We start from the raw sequence: 22798 nt of genomic DNA on the forward strand, positions 1-22798 counted from the left end.
CACGAATAATGCCAGGATGCTGAAACCAAACCAGCCAAGTTGGATTTCATGCCTGTGCTTTTCCTACTGTGACGTCTGAATGAAAAAGGCTTATGCTGCAAAAATCTTCACCTGAGGTGAACTCCCAAACCAGAGTCCTCTGTTTTATTAGGAGAGCTGAACCAGTGACAACTCATCACTCATACAGTATAGTAATCCAGTACCAACAAAACACATATAGCTATTCAGAAAATACAGTCTGCAATTGTATAGTCACAACACAGGGATCAGAGCATCCCACAGCTCTTGGACGCACCGTGGAACTGATCCATCCCTCGTGTTTCTAATTACTTACAGTGTCAGCACTGGGCACCAACACTTCTCTAAGATTCACAGTGAAACCTAAAGCAAGAAGTAAATTTAGACTCTGGTTCTTGTAGAAAATGCAGAAAAAAAAAGAAAATACCAGAGTCCAAGTAGCTCAAGCAAAACTGTAATTAAGGACAGTACCTGAGTAAAAGTGTTCACATTCCACCACTGTCAGATTTAGGCTACAGACGCTCCAGGCTCAAATTGAGCTGCCATTTACAAACCAGTCTAAATGCATCAAAAACAGGTCTGATTAAAGATGACTCTAAGGATAGTTCAGATTGTATTTTTAACATTCATATGAGCTTTTGAAAGAAGGAAAGAGGAACACTAATGTGGGCACCGGCCCTCGGCGTGTTATTGGAGGATAATGTGTCTGTTAAACTGGGCACGGTGGGAAACATCCCGGTGCCAGCGGCTCCTCTTGTTGGCCATCAAGCGGCTGGACTGGGAAGTGCAGCTCGAAGCGCAGCATCTCATGTCTCCGTCTCCTGCTTTGCTCTCCTCTCTCTCCAGTCGTCGCCGGGAGCAGCGTGTGTGTGTATGTGTGTGTGCGTGTGTGTGCGCTGGTATAATCTGACAGCACGCTGGGGCTGCGTTTCCTAAGAAAAGCTCCGCTCCCTCAGTTTTGTGCCCGTCTTATTGCCGCTCTTATTGTCTTTGTCGACAGTGATAAGGAGAACAGGTACCATCTGTCCATTCCGCCAATCTATTACGAGTTGCCTTTTTTGTTTGCTGCTCTTCACAGATGTTATGTCAACACTTTTTGGGTGGTGGTGGGGGGACTCCCGGTTCTAATGGAATTTGTTGTGGCTGTTTTGGTCTCTTCTCTCTTTCAGTTTCAAGCAGGGGCCTGTTTTTGGAATAAGAAAAGCATTGCTGTTTTCTGACTTTGAGAGAAGAAAGAAGGGACTCCTCTGGAATTTCCTAAGGAATTTATTCGGACAGCTCCGGTAAGTGGACATGTTGACATAGGAAAGCTTAATGCACGCAGCTATTTACCACTCTGTTTATTTTTAAGGCAATTTTCAAAAAGCATGTCCATCATTTTCCGTTCTTCTATTTTAATTACAGTTACCGGGGCTTTGCATTCTTCCGCCTGGGTCTATAGTAAGTGTATAGACTTTTTCTGCATCTTCTAACTGTGTGAACTGGTGCTGAAAGCAGCCCGTCTTGTCTTGTGTGTGTGGAATTAAGTGTCAGCTAGGTTTCTGCTCGAAGTTCGGTGTCGTGCCGTGATCCAAGTAGCTGCCCGGGGTGCATGTTTTCGCATATCTTGGGGCTGCATTGTGGATCATGTACCGCACAACGTGCACCGTTCTGCTTCTCGCCATTACGCTCCAGGTGGTAGCGAGATATTTACAGATTTATTCCGTGATCCTTTAGAGCACAGTGTGCTCCAAAACCAGAGCACGACGGTCTGTCCCTCTGTAACGCAGAGCAGACGCACGGGCACGCACTGGCATCTGGAAACGCTCGGGTATTGTGTGTGTGATAGTTGTGGGACGTGTTGGGAAAGTTTGGTTAAATGTTTGATTCTGGCAACTTAGCGCAGTTGGATGGTGTGTGTTGTATTGCTCGCGTGTGCGCGTGCGCGGCCATGGGGACGATCTTCTGACTCAGGTGATGTACACGGCGGGTGGGCTGTGACTCACCCACTTCACCCATTTTGCTGCTGTTATCTGAGACTCTGATGTCAGATTTGAAAGGTGATTGACAGGGGATCATGCGCAGTAGTGTGTCAGCGCACGTCCATGCGTTTCCTCCTCCATCACTGCCTGCTATATTTGGAAGTTACCAAATTCCATGATTTATACAAGCCCATCTCTCTGTATTTGTCAGACTACTACTGACAAGTGATTCATATACAGCCAATTACCCGTGATTTGCAGTCATACTTTCCGGCCCCAGAAAAGGAAAAAAGAAAAAAAAAAGTGGAAAGCTATAAAACGCAAGATAATGAACTGAAAAGTTTGTGTGCCTCAGTATTTTGTCGCAGGCCAAGCCATGGAGGAGCTATCACAAATGAGGGTGAGGACAACTCACACAGCCAGAGAGATGTGCCTTCCCAGGCTAGTGTAGAGTGACAGAGGGCTAAGTGAGCATGACCACTGAGGAGAGGTAATAGCATTATGGTCTGCCAGTCATGAGGCATGGCCAGAGATAGGCCACTGTTGCATTTCAAAAAGAACTAAATGGGAAGCACACAGGACAAGGAAGTGTGACATGACGGCACTAAGACTTTAACATCTTTCAATGGCCAGACATGGCTCACTAACACACTTTAGTTATGATAATCGCTGTTTTTCATTTCGTGCTGTGATACCTGCATCTTTACTCGTCATTAGAAGCCACTGAGCATTATAGGAACACCATGGACACCATGTAAATACCAATTTATGATAGACTATGAACACAGACACACAACACTGCCAGTACTAATGCTTAATTAAACAAATCCAACAAGAATGCCAACAGGAGTGTTACAATAGAAGAGTAATACACATCTGCCTCCTAATACTATGCCACAACAAATTGCAACAGAACAAATGTTGAAATACAGCACTCCTTCAGGCCCGCTATCCCAGTGTGTAAAGACAGTTTTGAGCACAAAAGTGGATTTGAATCATTTGCTGTCAGGCAGTGAATTTCTTGCAAAGCTTTCAAGGATTAGTCCCAGGTAAGAAAGTCCCCTGCCATCCTTTACCCAGCAGCGCTTTCCATTTTATAAACTGGCAGCATTCTGCAATTTTCCTTCGTCTTCCCTTTGAGTGATACTCCCAGAACTACTCACAGGGCCTGCATCAATCACTGCTGGATAGGATTTGAGCAACGGCTAGAAGTAGTAAGCAGGGAAGACAGGTCTGCTTGCTCACAGTTGCACAAGCTCCTTCACAATGACCCTAAGAGCTACATGCCTGCATTGCCAGTTAGATGTCTGCATTTCTACAAACCTTTCTCTCATAAATTATGCCTTAACAAAGGCTGCATTAGTGTGACCGTGCTGCCAACACACCCACTTTTCTTTCTGCTGCACCTCCCTGGAGAGAAACAGGAGTAAGCTGTAATTATGGTTTATAAACTTCATCCAGGTGACATAATCAGGGCATGGCTGAGATAGCGAGGGGCTGTCACAGCAGCTGCTAATAAATTTATGGCTGTGTTTTACTCTTTTGCTTTTATACATTTATTAGACTGTCCTACTGCATGTTTGTTAAAAGTTGCATTGTTTACAGTTGAAACTACTGTCACTATATATTCAAACGTAATGATTTATAAGGAAACGGGATGTACAGAAGATTGCAAATGACAATAACAGTGAAAGCAATGCACCGATGGAAGAGTAAAAGCTATGTTATCCCAGTGTCTTTACTGTGATGAAGACCTTGATTGCGGTCCAAGGTTCGGCAAGTTGAGCAGCCGACTCCCAGGGGCTGTTTTATAATGAGGATGCGCTGTCAGATAATTAGATACACCTGGTGCGGGCGTTTTCAGGAAATTTTGATTCATCCCAAAATAAAATGTCTGTGACTGCCAACATGAAAGCAGAAAAAAATATCCTGCTGTCACATTGCCTCTCCTCTCATGGTGGCAATGTTTTATTTATTTATCCACATCTTAATGCTCTTGGATGAGATGGGCTTCATTTGTGTTAGCTGATGCATTAGCTGCCAAAGTTTCTCATCTCTTGGAGAGTGAGCTGCTCACTCATAAGGGTGCCAGTGTCCCTCTATGGAGTCTAAGACTTGCTGTTCTGATGCTGTTAAATTTAACGACCTGGACGTGTTACACAAGATCTACTCTCGTTCTGATTCTAAGACTGTATGACAGCACAAACCACTCCCCAGAAAGCTGCGTAACCATGTTCGTCATGTAACCTTAGATGTGGCTAGTCACATCCAGAACAATACGTGTGCATATCCGGAGAGAATGTTCATCTAATTTCCTTTTGTGCTTCCTTGATTATGTTCTGATACAGACATTACATGTCAGAATTTGACAAACACACACGCAATCAATCAGCCATTTTATGCACACACCGCATATAGCAAGTTAAGAATGATTAGTTGAATTCACTTCAACATATGCACACTGACACACATATATACACAGGATAATGCACACAGTTTTTATATAAAGTCCTTCTCTGCTGTTGATTAGAAAATGCTGCGTGAGATGAAACCTTCTCACCTGTGCTGTTTGTTTATCAGGCACATAGCTCCAGTCATAAATCAGACACTCATTAAGTTGTTAAACAACAACTTTGCCTTCTCCAGGAAACATCAGTGCTATTAAGCCTGATGTGCAATCCAGTAATAAGGGCAGCTATCATAGAGTGCTCATGTTACACAATTAAGAGATGCTTTAACTTATTTTCCATTCTGGTCACAATATCTAAAAAAAACCCAATACTGATGTTGAAATTAGGTATTAGTATTTATTAATATACAGCAGCTTATCAGACTGTATTTCAGGCAGACTACACATGTGATACAGCTGAAATGTTCTGTCAGAACATTACTGATTATCAGCTAAAATCTTGCCAGACTGATAAACATCTGCTATTGTCACTGAAAGAACGCAGCATTTTGGAAAGTACTTTCTGTGCATATCTGAAGTGGCTTCGCTAGCAACAGGACTGGTTCTGTAGCAATGTAAAGTGAGACTGTGTATGCTAATTTTTGCTGACCTGCTGCCATATGTCACAGTAACAAGATAATAGTAAATGCTAGAATACAGCACATTAGCAAGAGTCGTAAAGCCAAGAAAGTTCACAACAAATCTGTTTCCCCTCTATAGAACACAGTGATGAGGACGAAAACAGAGACTGCAAGAAAAACAAAGATTAATATTCCTTTTTAAAGCGCTACATAACATATCAACGGCTGTACGTAAGCAGCTATGATACCGCACAGTAAATGTCTGACAGCAAACATGTCGTCAAGTTTAATCATATCATTTCATCTGGAGTGCCTTGTCTGCTGGTGAACGTAACAATCAACAAGGTTTCTTGTCCTTCCTTGCATCACTGGTGGTGCAGAAAACAACAGAAATTCAGCTGTAAGCAAGTGTGACAATAATAATGTTTGGCAATTGTGCTGTTTAGCTAGTGCCAACTTCCAACTCTGTACAATATTCAAAGAAACGCTTCAGGAAAAATGCAATTTTTCCAAAGCTATACAAACTAAATCAGGTAACATTTCAATATGCTATTATGATGTTTGAATGAGTTATAGCATATTGGGTCTACTGAGCATTAGCATGAACATCAACATCAAAGGTGCTAGTTGAAGTGGTATCAGTGAGACTGTGTTTAATTTATTAGTGCTCTGCTTTCATTCGTGCTTAGCTTTCCTAACCCATTACAAAGTCACCAAACATATGGCTGTGTTCCATAGTACTCTATAGTTTGCCATACCATAGCTGCTTCTCACAGTAGTTGGAGTTCAACCCAAGCTCGGCAATGCATGATTTGAAATTCATCTCAACAGTGCAGGCTGTGGTTGATGTTTCCCCTCCACTCGACTGTATTGCTATTGCCTAAAAAAAGCCTGAGCCTGTCTTGTGCAGCTGAACTTCGTTGAACATTGTGTTCTCTCTGCTCTGATATGACAGAAACTCTCAAACTGATGGATACTGACAAAAGACGAAGACAAGATGAGAATGTAATGGATGTGCTGCCCTAGGTCAAAAACTCTACCTGAACTAATAACAAAGTACATAAAGCTGGACACAATATCACCACAATATCACTACAGCAGCAACACTTAACCACAGCTTTAACACTGCTTCACTTGATCACGAGGTAGATGAAATTTTTATCAAAGTTTGAACATCTTTACACCTACAAATTACTTTTTGCAGGGTCTTTGTATTAAATTGCAGTAGGCTGCAGAGTCATTCATGATATCATCCACACCTCTTAGCTTAGCTTGGTTCTTTTGATTGAATGGTACTAGCTTAGATAATGACTTGGTGCGGTTTCTAAAGAGCAAATGCCAATGTGATCTTACATCCTGACCTTTTTGTGAGCCACATCTACAGTGCCATGGTCAGGATATTTTATCGTGATACATGGTATTGCTGTGGCATTCCTCAGCTATCTGGCGCCTTTAACGATTTCAGAGGGCACTGGTATGTTGAGTATTGGCATTATAGTCTACTGGGATATGGAGGCAAAGGAGAAAACAGAAAGGAATAATGCAGGCAAACTGGAGCCTGGGTACTCTGCACAGTTCGATGCTGCTGCCTCTAACCGACATGAACAAGAAAAATCAATTAGACCTACTCGGTTGCTATCCAAGGGACTTCCACCATGGGAAAGGGCAGAGCGAATCAAAGCATTTGGAAAAAAAAAAAAAAAAAAGAAAGTAGCAGAAGAGGAAAGTTGAGTGGCGGTTTGTTGTATTCTTTGTCTGATCAGCCTCCTCTGACCTCAAGATAACATTCATTCTCTCTGTTTTATCCAAGGCATGTTTATAATTCCAGACAATTTCCTATCTCTTTTCTGCTGATGCAAAGCTCTTTCTTACTGCCCATTCAGGTCAGTAAAAGGAAAAAAAGAAAGGCTGGAAAAAGTACTTCTCAAAAGAATATTTTGAGGAGTACTTTTACCTGCAGACGGTGCACTCTGTGTTGTCACCATAGCCTTCGATTCACACTGATATGCCAGCAGTCACTTGGAGGTCACTGTAAACAACATTTGCTTTCCACAACATGATGCATACCAGTGCTGTTTGCTCAGAAGAAAAAAAAACAAAAAACAAAAAAAAAAGCAGGTAACAGGTTGGGCTGTTAGGGTATTGCACAATTTAGAAGGCTTTATCTAAACAGGGTTTAATTTTCATAACCAGTTCAGTTTTATAAAAATATAATCTGAGATTCTTTAAATCAAATATGAACTAGCCCCACTGTTGTGGGAGGATTAGTGAGGATAGAATCCACAGAATATAATTTATTAATAGTGTTTTACAGCCAGAAAAAGTCTCACTGTAATTTAAAATATATATATATGCAGAGGCCCAGTAAATGCAGAGTTCGCTAACTTGTGCTGTGTTTCCAGACTTGACTAAACAGACATTTAGATCTATACATGGATTTTCCAAAGATCATTAGAAAATTATTTTGCATAACTGGTGGAGATAATTGAAAGAGATAAGGTAATTGAGGCTTTATGCATATTTCATTGAATACAGCTGAGCTCTGTACTGTAAATAGTGAGGTTGAGAGTGCACAGCATAGATTTCACAGGACCAGGAGGCCTCATCGTCTTTGATCAGACAAAGAAGACACATTTTGATCAGGCTCTACTTTGGACGTTTAAATCATAACCCTGGCAGGCTCAGCAATGCTAAAGCCGGGAGATAGGGTGTAATCTCTCCACATAGGACAAAGTAGATACTCCTAGATGTGTTCTAGAGTAAGTTATACTCTACATTATAAAACCTTTTTTCTTTGCCCTTTCCCTTGATGATTATCTGGGAGTTAGTGACAGGAGTTATTCCCCAGAGTGGAAATTCGTTTTGACAAAGACAAACTCTCTCATGCAGACTTTTAAATGCTTATGATCATATAAAGTCCACAGTCTAACAGACCTGGGAGGACTAAGAAAGAGGAATCCCTAACTTTTGTATTTGTGTAGCGATATATGAACAAACCTGCTGTGGAGGAAAGAGGCATTACGTGAATATAAAGCAGAAATTGAAATGGTAGAAAAAGTAGGTGACCACTGGCTGAGTAATGGACATTTTAACAACACAAGCTTAGAAAGTTGTGTTTCATCTATAATCCTCTGTGTACAGTTAGCTCTGTCCCCTGTCAGAGCACACATGTAAACACAGCACTCCCACCTCCCACTCAGCCCTTCTGTAGGTTTGGCTGTGGGTGCTCAGCAGATCCTCTGGTGTCATGAGACAATAACAATGGGAGTTTTGGGAGGAATCCATTCCCTAGCACAAAGCCATACTGGGTAGGGTTTATGTAAGACCCTGGCTTCTTCAGCTCTCTGCCAGTTTAGGACAACAAACAAATGGTACCAAGGGGTACCACTTGCATCTCTCCATGCTACTCGTCTGGCTTCATCCTCCCTTCAGATATAAACACCTTCCCTGTCTCCATACCGAAGCGTGGTTATGTGTCATGGCTTGTGATGCCTGTCTCTCATGTGTATCCGTGCAAGTTGATGTGTTTTTTTTGGTTTTTTTTGCCACATCATTTGCTCACTCTGCAGTGTCGTCACCTACTATGAAGTCACCACCTTTCCCTTATCCTTGTCTTCCTCCCTTTGTTTTCCCCTTCATATGTTCCAAAGAAAGAAGGCTGGATTCTGTCAAACCCCATCCTTTCTTCTGTCTGGCTTGTCAACTGTTTTTTAAGGTAGGCTGCCAGAGAAATTCACTCAGCCCTGACACCCCAGTGGTTCTTAAAATGTCAAAACAGGCTGAAGTGTCGTCTTTTTGTCTGATACAACTGATGTCTTATCATCAGCAGTTTGTGTTTTCACATCATGATACAATGGTAATATGAGTTAGGTACTGCAATATCTATAGTTCAGGAGCTTTACCTGCCATTAAATATTAAGGCTTTATAAATAAAGCCAGAACTACTTAACCCAGTGCCAATATCCCTCTCCATCATTTGGCCTGGTGAATAGTGATCAAAGATTGCCGAGTTTCTTGACTTTAACCTGGACCACTCAGAAGTGCCAGTCAAATTCGAGTTTAGGTTCATTGCAACATAATTGCAAGCAGCTACTGATAAGAGGAAGGCCACAATCCCTCAGTGCCAGATGTATATGTAGAAGAGAAAGCACCAAGCACACTGTGTATGTGCTGTCTAAATTTCACACCAGAAGGCTTCCAAGTCTGCTGTTTTAATCAACTGCATCTGGACTTAATTGGTTGGGAAAAAACTTGAGTGGAAGATACATAAATAAATATGTCTGCTGAAAAGCCAAACTGGAGGATCAAGTCAAGTCAATACATGATATTGAAATTCTGACTCTACCCCAGATGATAGAGAAGACGCAGAAAAAGAACTAACACAGTGGATGAGCAGTTTCTCAATCATATCCTTCCTCAGACAATATGAGGAAGACATATTGTATACATCGCCTTCTGACATGCATCCATACAGTCTACCTTTATTCCAGCATAGCACAGAAATACATCATAGATAACATTAGGATCCATTGAGTTGGGAGTAAGGGGAAAATCAATGTAAGGTGAAAATTAAATTTGGCCCAAAGAGCCTTTAGGCAAAGTGCAATTTGAAAACACATCTTTTATTTTCCCCTGGGCGTCTGACAGAGGCAGGCAGGAGATGGACGATGGACCTAACCATCATGGAAAAAGGCAGAGGTTGCTATGAGGGAAAGGGAAACACCCCCATCGCACTGCTAATGTGCCTCCCCTTTGATTGTTTAATTCGGTTAGAGCCACGCGTCCCTTATTGGATCATATCAAAGGTCAGAGGCATCCTGTAGACAAATCAATCTCGCCGTCTGAGGAGGCGCAGAAGTAGCATAGATTCAGGGAGAGTCTATCCATCTAGTTGGCCCAGAGTGAAGGTGGGTGAGGAGAAAGCTGGGTGGGTGCTGGAAAAATGATCTGCTGCTTGGAGAGAAGTGGGCGAGAAAGGTGAGATTGAACTGTTGACTTGGGGAATGTTATACTCTCATAGAAGAGAGTTTACATTACTATTTGTAAGATAAGAGCAATTCTTTGGGAAGACATATTAGAGTCCACCTGACTGTCCCTGATATTTCCAACTAGGCTCAAATGAACAACCTTTACTGAAGACAAGATCAACAAACAATGGTTAAGTGGAAATTAATCCATGGCAAGCTCAAGAATTGATACATTGTTTTTAAAAAAGTAAAGAACAAACGCCACAAATATTTGCTGTTTTTATACTTTATACAATATTTGTACAGTACAAGAAGGTGAAGGTCTTTGGCTTTTGAATTGGTAGCTCGAAAAATATTTTCAACCTAAAGGCATGTCTTTTTTTTAAAATTTATTTTAATGGCATGCATTGCACTGTATGTATTCATTTCCTTCTTCCTAAACATTTGAAAAAGTGACTTTATAATGTTTTTGCCAGATGCACTTGCATGTGTCCTGTGTCACTGCCTTTGGCGGCTCATTCTTAGTTGTTTCTTGGCACGTTATCGCCACCTGCAGATCAATGGAATTGCCTGAAACCACTTTCAGGAATATGTATGTATGTATTAGATGTGAAGGTTTATGTGCATGGATGAGGGGAGATAGGGGCGCATCCAACAGGCAGTAAACATTGCAACCTATACGATACTTTTGTTGACTTCTTGTTTATTGCAGTGTTCAGGTAGATGCCAGCTGCTCTATGCTGCTGATTTCATTGATGGTTGCAGTCCAGACCTTCATGTTCTTAAGGCTTTTACCAAGTAATTTCACATTGTGCTCTGGGAAAATAGAGACTGGGAGGTCCATTAATAGTTTTCACGAGAAACATTGCTGTAGTGAATCCACTATTTATTATCCCTCTCCTTCCTCGTCACAACGAATAACTGAATATTTTCAACAAATACTCCAGACCTCTTAGAATGCCCATTAACAAATAGTCATAATTAAACCAACGATGCATAAACATACTAGTGGTGGGCAGCAGTCCTGGGTAAAGTGATTATAAATCATCCACAGTTTAATGCCAACAAGATGTTTAATTTGGTCCCTCTGAGCTTGTAATTAGTTCAATTAGCCTCAATCCTGCACAGAGAATCACACGCAGAATGGACCCAGGTTGCCCTCTGGTCTCCCTGCATTAAGAGGCTACAGTGTATTTCCTCATGTAAGATTAAAACCCACTATAATAGCTCACCAGAGCCTTCCCTGTAGACACTGTTGCGACGGTTCAGTGTGAGATAATGTTTTCTCCAGCAACTCTCAATGAGATTCAATGCTCCAGTGACACCATTAATCTAAGCTCATTGCCTCGTCAGGTTGGGTGGGTCTACCCTGCCTCAGAAACTTGAAGCGCAGAGGCGCCAAAAGAGAGAGCACCTCTCGAGACAGATTACATGTCTGTGGACAAGCGAAGAGGCTTGTGCTTCACCTCTGCCTGAGACAAGCAGGTTATTATCTTTTGGTGTTTTTTTTTTTTTTTTTTTTTCCTGTCTTGCCAGTCATGTAATGTATCCAGGACAAGATGCTCGCCTGGCAGCCTGAGAAGGTGGACGACAAGGCAGCTTACACATTTTCGCTAATTGCAGGCAGTCAGTGAAACTTGTCTGAAATGGAGATGATGGCAAATGCCTCCAGACGAAGTCAGAGCAGCCTAGGCCTGAGCCAAAGTGTTTTAAATGGATTACACCAGTGTGTCATTGTGATTACACGCTCCTCGCAGGGACCGCGACAAGATGAATTGTATTTTATGGCTTTACAGCAGATCTTTTTCTTTCTTTTCTCATCCAGCTTGAATACATTTTTCCTCTCCACTGTGTAGCATGGTCTGAATGTGGGATTGTCTTTGCCTTTGAACTACCTTGCAAACAGTGCATCTGCTAGTTTTCCTTAAGGGGACGTTTTCCATTTATCTCAGATTTGAGAAGCTGGCTGAGAACTCTCATATGTATACATTTTCATGCTTTGTAAATATTATTTCAGACTTATTTATGCTTGTTTTGTATGGCTAAAACACTAGAACTCAACCTGAATTTGGAGTTTGTATCACTGAATTTCAATACATACGCTTGATAGTGAAAAAATTATACATAATCAAAATGGTGGGACTTTTCAATGTCGTAACCATGGCTTGCTAAGATACAATTTAATAAATCCATATTAAGACAACAACTGTCAAACCTTGTAATTGATTGCCATTATTCAATTTACAATCTTCCACTTGGATATCCACAGGTGTATATCACCCTGTGCTTCACACAGATCGGAATATGCTTCCCTCAGCACTGGGAAATATCTCCCATTCAAGTGCTTGCAAAATTTAATGCTCTTACTGGATTTGTATCAATGAACACACTTGTTTCCCAGACTAATCACACTGTTAGCGTCTATGAAATTTGATCAGTATTAACAATGACCATTGTACACTTCCATTGAGCACCATACAAATTATCCTCTGCGCTGGTGGCCAGTGGGACAATGTATTCTGCCAGCTTTATCACATCTTGCCCCCAGCTACTATTAATCTTGCGGACTGTATGGGATGAATTAATGCGCCGAGGGATTTCTAAGGCCATGGATATGGATTACGTTGTCTAACAGTATATTTGAATTGGTCTCTGAATGTAATTCCAGTGGACTGAGATTAAATTCAGCTGATAAGAGTCTGCTGCAACAAACCGCATTATTATTGCCCTTGTCAGTCTGTTGTGCAAGGCAAAATGAAGCAGTACTCCCATAATCCTGTTCATCTACAAGAGGTCTGCATCGTTGATTGAATTTCATAAGTACAGTTGGTGAGGACTGGTTGGAAAGTGATTGCCATTTTGCCTAATATGTCCTCTGCAGACTTCGGGCTCTCACCTTCACACTCCTTTTTCCTCTCTGTTTCTCTCCTAATTCTTCCTCCTCCTACCTCTTGCACTTTTGACTGAACAACTCAGAAATTTATGAACTATTCACCAGTGGCTAACCACGAACTGTCCACACTGATGTAACATCCAGTGGAACATCTCCCTCTACCAATCAGACTCCCCACAGGGATGTCTAGACTGTGTGAGCTCTCTGTCCTCCCTCAGTTTTTCCCACTGCATTACATCAGATCACCATATCATAGCGCAATTTCACTTAATGTTCCCTGCACTGTGAAATCATCACTACAGTCTTATCTAATCCCATCCTAAAGTGATTTTTTTTCTCCTCATAATTGAAAATTATGTTCTTAAAAAGACTCGTTAAGCATCACACATTTTTGCCCACATACTGAAAGCATTTCTTACCACTTTTTTGACACCTACATTAAGAGAAGGTAATGTATCGTGTGCATTCCAAGCATCTGCACTTAGAAGAGACACTTTCAAAACAATCACAGGCTGGAAAATCTGAGCCTCTGGCTGCATCTAACAACATTCATACCTCTGTAATAACTTGGTTTTATTTTTTGGATTATTCCTGTTTACCTCATTCCCCCCATGGTGGCACAGCAAGGACAACTGCTGGTAGCTTCTCATGGTTTCTGGCAGGCCAGTATGCGCCATCAGCTGTAATGATTTCCAAGCCAGGGAAAATGAGAAAATAAATTAGCATTCGGCTCCAGGCTGTGCCACAATCATGGTGGAGCATCTCCACAGAGAAACACTAGCATCGCCGTTCAAACTTGCAAATTAATAAAATGTAGTAATGATTCACCAGTGACACTTTCCCATATTGCACCACCTCTGCTCCCTCTACAGTAACCCATTTGCTCAAACACATGAGGAACGGTTGGTGTCATGGCATAAGAGGGAAGAAAAAAGATCCAACATTCAACATTAAGCTTGCTACTCGCCCCACTGAGCCAATGAATTTTTCATAAACTGTCCCCAGAGGTTCATAAACATTGAGAGAGAGAGAGAGAAAAAAGAGTGAGTGAGCGACAGAGAGACACAGAAGAGCAAGTCCCATTTTAGGGTCTTCACAAGATGTTTTCTTGAATCAAGCAAGCACAGACACCTGCTGTGGCTGAACTTACAGGGAGGTGGCAGCACTTGCAGCTGTAAACAAGACTACGTCACTCAGCGCTTAGAGCTGACCCCACCATCCATTTGGCTCTGCTTTATGATTACCATAAATGCCTGAATTGCCTGCATAAAAATGTGGAGTAGATACAAGGGCCTCCACTTCCATTAGTGGCCTCTCTTTACTGGAAGGGCCAAGTTTGTCCCCTGGGTAAGGCCAAAACTCTCACTGTCCTCTACAGTCTGTTAAATAGACTCTGTAATCAAGGACTGGGCTAAGTGGATGGCTGCACTGATGGTGATTATTCATAGAGAATACACTGAGTGTGTTAGAGAGGTAATAGGGGGCAGGAGTGCTTCCACACAAAGAGTTCATCCTTGAAAAATTAAAGCTCAATCAGTGATAATCATTTTCGTTTTGTTCAATTTTTGAATATCCTCCAACAAATCTGAATTAGATTCCTAGAAATGAATAGGTGCTTTAACTGCTTCCAGACAAAACACAACCACAAACACCATTCATTTGATATTACTGTCCACTTTGGCCATTATAGTACACTATATCGAGCATTTAAGACACAGGGAGGCAAAAAACTCATTTACAAATTCACACTATTGTATTCAAAATTAAGATATATAGGCATTCAGGCACTTTATTATCGGGATTTAACAAAAGCAATAAGAAGCTGTCAGCTATGGGCACATGCATGGTCAATAGTATTTGTATGGCTCATAGATATTTCAGGCCATTTCATCATTTGGGAGTATGAGTCCAACTCAGATTTAATATCAGCAATTGTGAGGAAATGTCCAGGCAGTGCACTGGGTTGTAAGGTCTTGCTGATACAGTAAATATAATAAAATTGCCTTGTCTTATTTGGGGACTTGAGGTCCAATATGATCTCATTTTGTTTGTTTAGTGAAACCAACTTTTCTAGAGATAAATCTGAGCCAGGAAGAAATATATGGAAATCCAAACAATAATTCAAAGGTTGCACTGCATGCAAATTTGCAACCAACTAAAAACACATTTAAGGCACCAATAAAGCAACCGGTGTGATTAGCATCGACTCTGCAGAAAAGCACATTTGCCTTTTCTTAACGTGGAGAGATTAAAATGTGAAAGCAACTCCCATAGGAACTCAGGGGGAAACAGCACAATAATATGCGCTGGGGGGAAGGGGACAAGAGGTCAGGTTTGCCACTTATTTCCAGTGACAGTCTGAAACTAATATACTCATTAGCGCTAATGCCACCGTGATATAAATTGAAAGGGCTTTAAGTCCTGCACTGCCTGTAGTAGGCACTGGTACTCTGTACTGCTATTCTATGAGCCAAATCTGTGTAGCGTCCTTGGACATCAGTGGCCAACAGTGGGGTGAAATTGGATAGCTATTGTGAAAATTGTAGAGGGAATTGTGCTGTATTGTACAACTTACAAATACCTTTATTTTGCACTGCTGTAGGTGGATGGCAGTGTAGAGGGCCAACATTTTAACAAGAAAGAACACCTCATTTGGTGTATTTTCACAATGTTATCGTCCATATACTGTATGTAAACAGAGACTCAGCAGTTAGAACTCTGCAATTTCCATTTGGCAGATTAAGTCGATGTCTTTTTTTTTTTATAATTGAGTCATTAAGCTGTTCAGTAATGGTCAAAGTACACCCATGGGTTTTTGTATGCAAAAATCAGTCTCTTAAACAGAGCAATATCAGAATAAATGATCCCTTTAGTAAAGCCCAGTTACTTTATCTGCCATAGCAATTGTCAAGCTTAAACACGTTTCCTTTGAGGACACCTCAGTGCTATAAGCTGTATCTGTAAGAATCTGAGCTTAATATCACTTGTTTTATTTATGTGTTTATGTAAACATCAAAATAATTTATACCTACAAAACATCTGTTGTTTTGAAAGGACAACTTAAAAAAAAAAAATCCTAATGTGAGCAGGGCTGTTTGCACCCTATCTCGTGAGATCACATAATTATTTACTCATTTTTAAATAATGAATCATGTAAAAGAAGAGACATGGTCCAGAGCAGTGCACGGAGGGAAAAAAAAAAAAAAAACAGCTGGAAGGAGAAACAGCTAAGCTGCCGAGATTCGAAAGTTTTTCCCAGCTGCTGCTGGCTAACAACAACAACACAGCCAAGAGCTGGGATTAGAAAATAAATAAATAAATAAAAAACAGTGGCATACAGAGCTGACTTCTAATGAGTGAATGCAATTTCCTGCATTTTTAAGACATTAGTGTAATAAAATTGTCACTGCCAGAGTAGTGGCCAGTTCTTGATAACTACAGATGTGATTTACTGTGCATTTTATTAGGAACATTTCTAATGAGTTCCTTCATTTATATTGTCAAGCTAAGGTTTGCCTCTGTCTCTTAATTTAATAGACATTTAAAGATAATTAGGCATGTAATTAGAAATAAAGTAAGAGCAAGCCAAAGGTAAAGTAAAAGTTGAATAAAAAGTAGTGCCTTCAATTAGAAGAGCAATACAGCAGATAGTATAGAAAATGGTAATAAAATATTTTTGATTTAGATTTCACAATATTTGACAATTAACCTTTTTGAACAATAACAAGCAATTCCAATGCACATTTATACCAAACAACAATGTAAAAGCTTGTCTTTCATATTTGGACATATCATTACTAACAGAATTAATGTAAGTGACTGCTCAGACCCCTGTAATACTGCAGCTCTGTCTTCTGCCGACCCAAGACGAACAGTCTGAATTCACATCCCCGACAGAAAAAGAATGTCAGTGGATTCCGCTGTTGGTTCAGTTACACAGGGTCAGCTTACAGATCAATATAAGCCTGCCAATGACAATGTCTGTGTTAATGTGTCAGCCCGGCGCTGCGTTCCTCCTCACAAAGCCATTTTGGCATCCCTCCTTCTAATTACATATGCATTCTTTGTTTTCTCTCTGTCCATTTTCTGCAACAAGCTTACAGTATAACAGTGGCTAAAATGCTTTCATTTCCTCATTTTACTCACTGCCAATGAATTAATGAAATATTCATTCAGTTATGCCAAGTTGCAGTTTTGAGTGTGACAAGTGCTAATACTGAAATAAGGGGTTGTGTAATTGTGTGCTTCCTGCTGCATTATAATCAAGCGCTTGTGCTTGACTAATAGTGGCTGTGTCCAAGTCAGCTACCTAGCACCTGAAATTGTGCAGATAGAAAGAGGCTTTAAGAACAAAAGACGCACGAGACGAGACGAGGGAACAAACAAGAGACAAGAAAAGGAAGGAATATATTTCTGTGGACATAAATTATTCAGACGTCTCCAAGGAGAGTCTTCAACCACATTACTGGTACTGTAGTATCTACAGTTTTTTTTTTTTTTTTTTTGACTTTTAATATTTTCTCTGGAATTGCAATATGACTTCATCTTTCTTTGACCAGTACCTGAAGACACAACTGTGTGGAAATTAAATAGAGGCAAGTTTCATGTTCAGTATGAAAAATGAATGAATATATAAGAAAAAAAAAAATGGCCTGAACTTTAGCCACAATTTCACCATATCTGTGAAATAATGTAACAATGATCTTAACTTTGTGATCTGTGAAAATACTTCTACAATGCCTGTAATGTGATTAGTCCAGTGACTGGCAGGTGACAGCAAGGTGACAATTTTTTCATCAAGAATAATTAAAATTCTTTTGTATAGTATTCAAACAGGTCTTTGCCTAAAGTTCAGATAATTTATCATCATTACAAACAGCAGGAAACAAAGTAAAAAAAAATAAAAAAATACTAATACCACAAAGCCTTTTCTCTCCACTGCATCCTGCAGTGTGTGTTCTCTACCTCAGCTGTGAGCCTGTTTGTCTTACAGAGGTGTGCCAGCAGACAGGAACTGCATGTTAGTGGAGGCATTATGTGCATGTTTGAGTGCTTATAAGTGTGTTTGCATATAATCAGTGAAATTAAGTGGGAATTAGAGTTCTAGAAATAAATACATTAAAACTGACTTCAAGGGCCCATTAACATCCCTTACTTTGATGTAAAAGTACACAGATATGGTACAAACTGAATAACGATGGTGGAGCGGATGTACAGTAATATGCACTGCATGCTTTGGAGATAATAAAAATAAGTCAAGCTGGTGGAGTTTTAGTTTCAGATTCATAATGGCCAATCACTTCAGGTCCTGTTGACATTTCTAAAAACAGTGCACAGTTTCATACTAGAGGAGAGTACACACTGACTTTTCTCATAAAAGTGATCTTGTCACAAACAACAATGCTCCAATTGTCAGTTGTGAGGTTTTGCTGCTTTCTTTAATAGAAATAGGTTTGGGTTTGGGGCCATCAGTTAGACAAAAAACTTGAAGATGTCACCTTGTACCTAAGTAAACTATCTTTCTCTGTTTTCAGACAATTAAAAATATATAAATTTAATAATAGAGAAAATATTCTGTACCTGCAATTGCTTGTTGCAGCACATAACCTCCTGATTAAGCACTTCACATATGCTCACATGCAGGAATGATACCTTGGTCTGAGATAAATTGATGGTAATAATGTTATGCATTGTGCATTTATGTTACAAGCACACAGTAATTTAACATGTAACAGACCATAATGTGTTGCCATCGTTTTTATCTGTTGCCTGTATCTGGATAACAATGTTTCATTTTCATGCTTAATTCAATTCTACTACTGGGAACCCTGCAGTTACTGCTGCTGGGCTAATTCCTCATGAGAACCGCACCTGCATTTGTACCTGCAAGAAAACTCCTATACTGCCAGCAATACTATCATCTTTACTATACCGTAGCTTGCAAATACTTTAAAGGCTTCTGCCTTCTATACAGTATGCATGATGATCTACAAGTGTGTTTGTCTATAAATACTATACAGACCTCATTACCAGCACATAGGTCTTGTGTTTGCCAAGCATCTTATACTGAGGTAGAAATAACAGAGCCGTGCTAGAGAAAAAAAAAAAAAAAAGATTCCTCCCAGTCATTTGGGAAAGTAGAGAAACTGGGCCAGTGGTTTTATGAAGAGAAATAGGGAGGAGAGGCTAAAGAGTGAAATATACAGACACACACACACACACACACACACACACACACACACACACACACACACACACACACACACACAATTCACCATACAAAGTCTAGTTAATTTTACAGTTGGGCTGCACGTACCTGTATTTCAACATTAATGATGATGTTATGGAAGAGTTTTAGAGACTCCAAAAGATTAAAGACTTTCTTTGTAGCTCTGCAGATTTTGTCTACCACCTGCTGGCAATCTCTCTGCAAGTTCATTTTTCAGGAGCTACTCATTAAATTTATGAATGCTTGAAGGAAGTTGGATTTTCTATTCTCCCCATCTGTATTTTTGTCTATATGGGACAAAGCACTAAATACGTTTTTTTTTTTTTTCACTCATCTCTCTTCTCATGACATCACTCCATGACGCTTTTCTTCACTTGCAGTGTTTGCTGAGAAAGCAACACATGCATGCATAAGCTATCTAATATCTCTGCTGTGAATCCATCAAACACAGCAACTCGCTTTACCTACCAGACCGAGTTCCAGCTGAGGAGGTGGACACAGTTTTCACCTGCTACTTAAGCTCTTTACTTTCTGTCCTCATGCTGCCACCTTAAGAGTGAGAGCAGATTTAGAGAGGTGGGCGGATGGTGTTGAAAAGGTCAATGCCACACCATTAGCCATGTGTGAGTGCAGGAGGGAGTAATAAATAAAGAAATAGATAAATAAAAATAGGCCCAGGTAGTTAACAGCGTAATGAGACAGCTGTGCCCATCAGCAATCGATGAGCTCCAGAGACAGTAATCACTACAGCTTCCTTAACAGTGTTTTAATTGGATGTCAGTCATTTACATTGCTGCTGCAAGAACCCTCCTGACTGGCTCTACATGCTTGTGCTCGTCTAAGAAACAAAATTATCTCAGTCTGTGTGAATATTAGCCCCTAAATGTGGAGTTTGTGTAAAGTTACATAATGTGTCCATAGCTTTTAAGCATGCACACTCAGGTGTGTATCAGTGTGTGTGGCAACACTTGCCAGTCATTAGCATTGATTTTTCCAGGAGGGCCCTCTCGCTCAACACACCTTCCCTCCCCCCCCCATTGTTCTGTTGCGTGCAAATAGCTATAATTTCACTCTCGTGGTCTTGGTCACTATGGGCCCTGCCCTCCTGCCGTATAAAAGATGGCAGCCATCGATCGGGGCATCCGGACGCCTGCCTTGTCCCCCCGCTGAAGGATCCCTCTGTCAATGGAAATCTCAGGTAAGTTATGAGCATGCCTGCATGGCTTCCAATTACCTAACCAACTCAGTGCCGGGCACAGCCGCAGCCTGCCTCCCTCCCAGCGTATTTGTCAGCTGTTGTGCATTGAACTACTCCTTTAATAACTATGAGGAACAGACATAAGTGTTACTAAGTGCTAAGAGAGATGTGGATTGATTTTTAGGTATGTATGTCACAAATTGAGATATTTTCACTGAAAGGTGACTACACAGTGACAGGCTCTAGTTTTCATTTCTCAAAAACACCCCTTTCACCTTGGATGGTGATTATCATTCACAACCACCATGACGGAATAATCATAAAAACATAATCGTCTGGCCCTTTTCTATGGAACATCCCATCATGAATGCAGTCTATTTTTATTATTTTTTTTTATAAGACACGATTGCTCAGGAGTAATTGAACTCATAACCAGTCTCACCTAGACAGAGTACCATTTCCTGCAAAGTCACAGTGTGGAAGGAATAATACTAAATATAAGTGCCCCCCTCCGCTGAGCACAGATGTGCGACATGACAAAGTCTTTAAGTGAATCTTGCATTGATTAAATTTTGAGAGACATGAGAAATGCTGTATCGTATCAAGTTCATTACGTTCGACACCACCTCTGTGCTAGTCTGTGCCACGTCTTCCAAATGTGCAGCTATAGTCTGAACACACTACTGCACTGCTCACTAACCCTAATCCAATCTTATAGCCAATCAGAAATTCTGATTGTCTAATTACCATATAAAAAACCAAATACTTAAATCATATCAGTATCTTCTCTGGAGAATATTTGCATATATGCATATTATAGCTATTAAAACAAAAGAGGCTTTTCAGAAAATGCTGTTGTAAGAAGAGCAGAATTAATCAGGCAGAGACCACAAACAGCCAAGGAAGGAAATGAGGGAAAAAATAATAAAAAGCTTCTCAGCTGTGTGTCTGCACAACTGAAACCCTGGCTGTTCAAGCTGCAATTAATATTCCAAGACCATGGCTCAACTGCCACCGATTATTTCAAGTGCCATTGTTTTTGTTTTTGTTTTTTTCCACCACTGGAGAGACTTAATCATCTTAATGTTTTCAGGAGAAGCAGTGAGAAGCTTGACATTTTTTTTTTTTAAATTTTCTTCAACGTAATAGGGCCAGGGTTGTTTGCAAACCCGAGCATATTAGGACCTGATTACTCCAATTTCTCTTCCATCTCTACACCCAATCCTACCTCTTTCCCTCCTTCCCCTGTCTAAATAAACCCCGAGAATCTGTCATTTTGCCAGACAGCTTTTTTTTTTTTTAGGTTTTCTTGCCTTCTCTTCTGCTCTCACTCTTCTCTTTCTCTCCCCCCCTCAGACACTAAGCCCACTGGGCCCAGTGGGGAAGATCTAGCAATCCGCGTAATGTGAGCATAATAACACCAACAAAACATCTCATTCCACGTCTAATTCAGTGTAGCGGCTGGGCCACCGTGTGTGGGATAGATGACAATCCTCCGCCTTCTCTCACCACTTCAGCCTGTCACTGGCTTTTGTCAAAAGGTTTTTGTGGCAAGAAAATAGATTGAATTCATGCAGCCATGAATAAACATTCAAACAAGACAAACCCCACAGTGATTTTTAATTCAGAATGGCATTGTAATAGTACGATTTGAGTTTGTGTGAGCCTTTGTGCAGCAGTAACACTGTAAATATAAAATCTACCTGATTTCAGTGGCATTTTAGGTTATTGCATTATGAGAAAAGCCAGTGGCACTGTAATCAGATGCTTTTATTCCTTCTTTTTCTGAATTCCAGCCCATAGGGCCTCGATTTCATCAGCTATATTACAGCTCTCATTACCTCAGAAAAAAAAAAAAAAAAATACAGTGCTCCACATTTTAAGTCACTGCTCTCTTTATGAGCTTCTCTTGCCTTTAGCATTGTGATCATCAGTTTTTTGTTTTTTTTTATTGCACCTCTATTGTCCATTTCCCTCGTAGTATTTGAATCAAGGATTGTGATTTGATGTGGTTTTGCCTCATTGGATCCAGCTTACTATAAAGTTCAGCATTTACCAGAAAAGTTTCTGATCGTTTGTGTGTATGAATGACTAATTTGGACCATTCACTCATGTTTCATCAATTAATGCTTAAATTATTTAGGGCACAAATAAAAATTTAACAAAAACAAAAACCGTTTTATAAAAATCACAAGTTATAGTCTTAAAAGCATAGCATATCCAAGTGGACACCGTGTCACAAAACAAGGAAAATCACATTTCGTATGTTATATTAATCACAGAATTGAAAAACGGATCTACGAAAGAGAAGCCTCCTGCCTGTCCTCCATCTCTCTTTCCCTCTGCTCGTCAATCATTCTCACCCATCAGCAAAAACTTTGTTAGCACTTTTACCTGAAGAGCTCACACGTCCAAGGACCTAATTAAATACCAAACCCAAAAGCTAATTATCTGAATGTAACCTTCCCTCACCTCCCAGCATGCCACTGTCAAATCCCTGAA

The 22798-nt window shown here is 40.4% G+C and overlaps 1 protein-coding gene across 4 annotated transcripts in view; it reads left to right on the plus strand.

Annotated features, from left to right (window-relative positions):
- The first annotated feature begins 919 nt into the window (after window positions 1-919).
- Window positions 920-22798, plus strand: part of LOC113136086 (receptor-type tyrosine-protein phosphatase delta) — a 312879-nt gene continuing 291000 nt past the window's right edge. For all 4 annotated transcript variants that reach the window (XM_026316526.1, XM_026316545.1, XM_026316554.1 and 1 more), the window contains exons 1-3: window positions 920-1033; window positions 1188-1301; window positions 1423-1458. The gene's annotated coding sequence lies outside the window, so the exon portion shown is untranslated. The remainder of the gene's footprint in view (window positions 1034-1187; window positions 1302-1422; window positions 1459-22798) is intronic.

This window comes from Mastacembelus armatus, chromosome 18 (genome assembly GCF_900324485.2).
Source record: "Mastacembelus armatus chromosome 18, fMasArm1.2, whole genome shotgun sequence".
Lineage (NCBI taxonomy): Eukaryota > Metazoa > Chordata > Actinopteri > Synbranchiformes > Mastacembelidae > Mastacembelus > Mastacembelus armatus.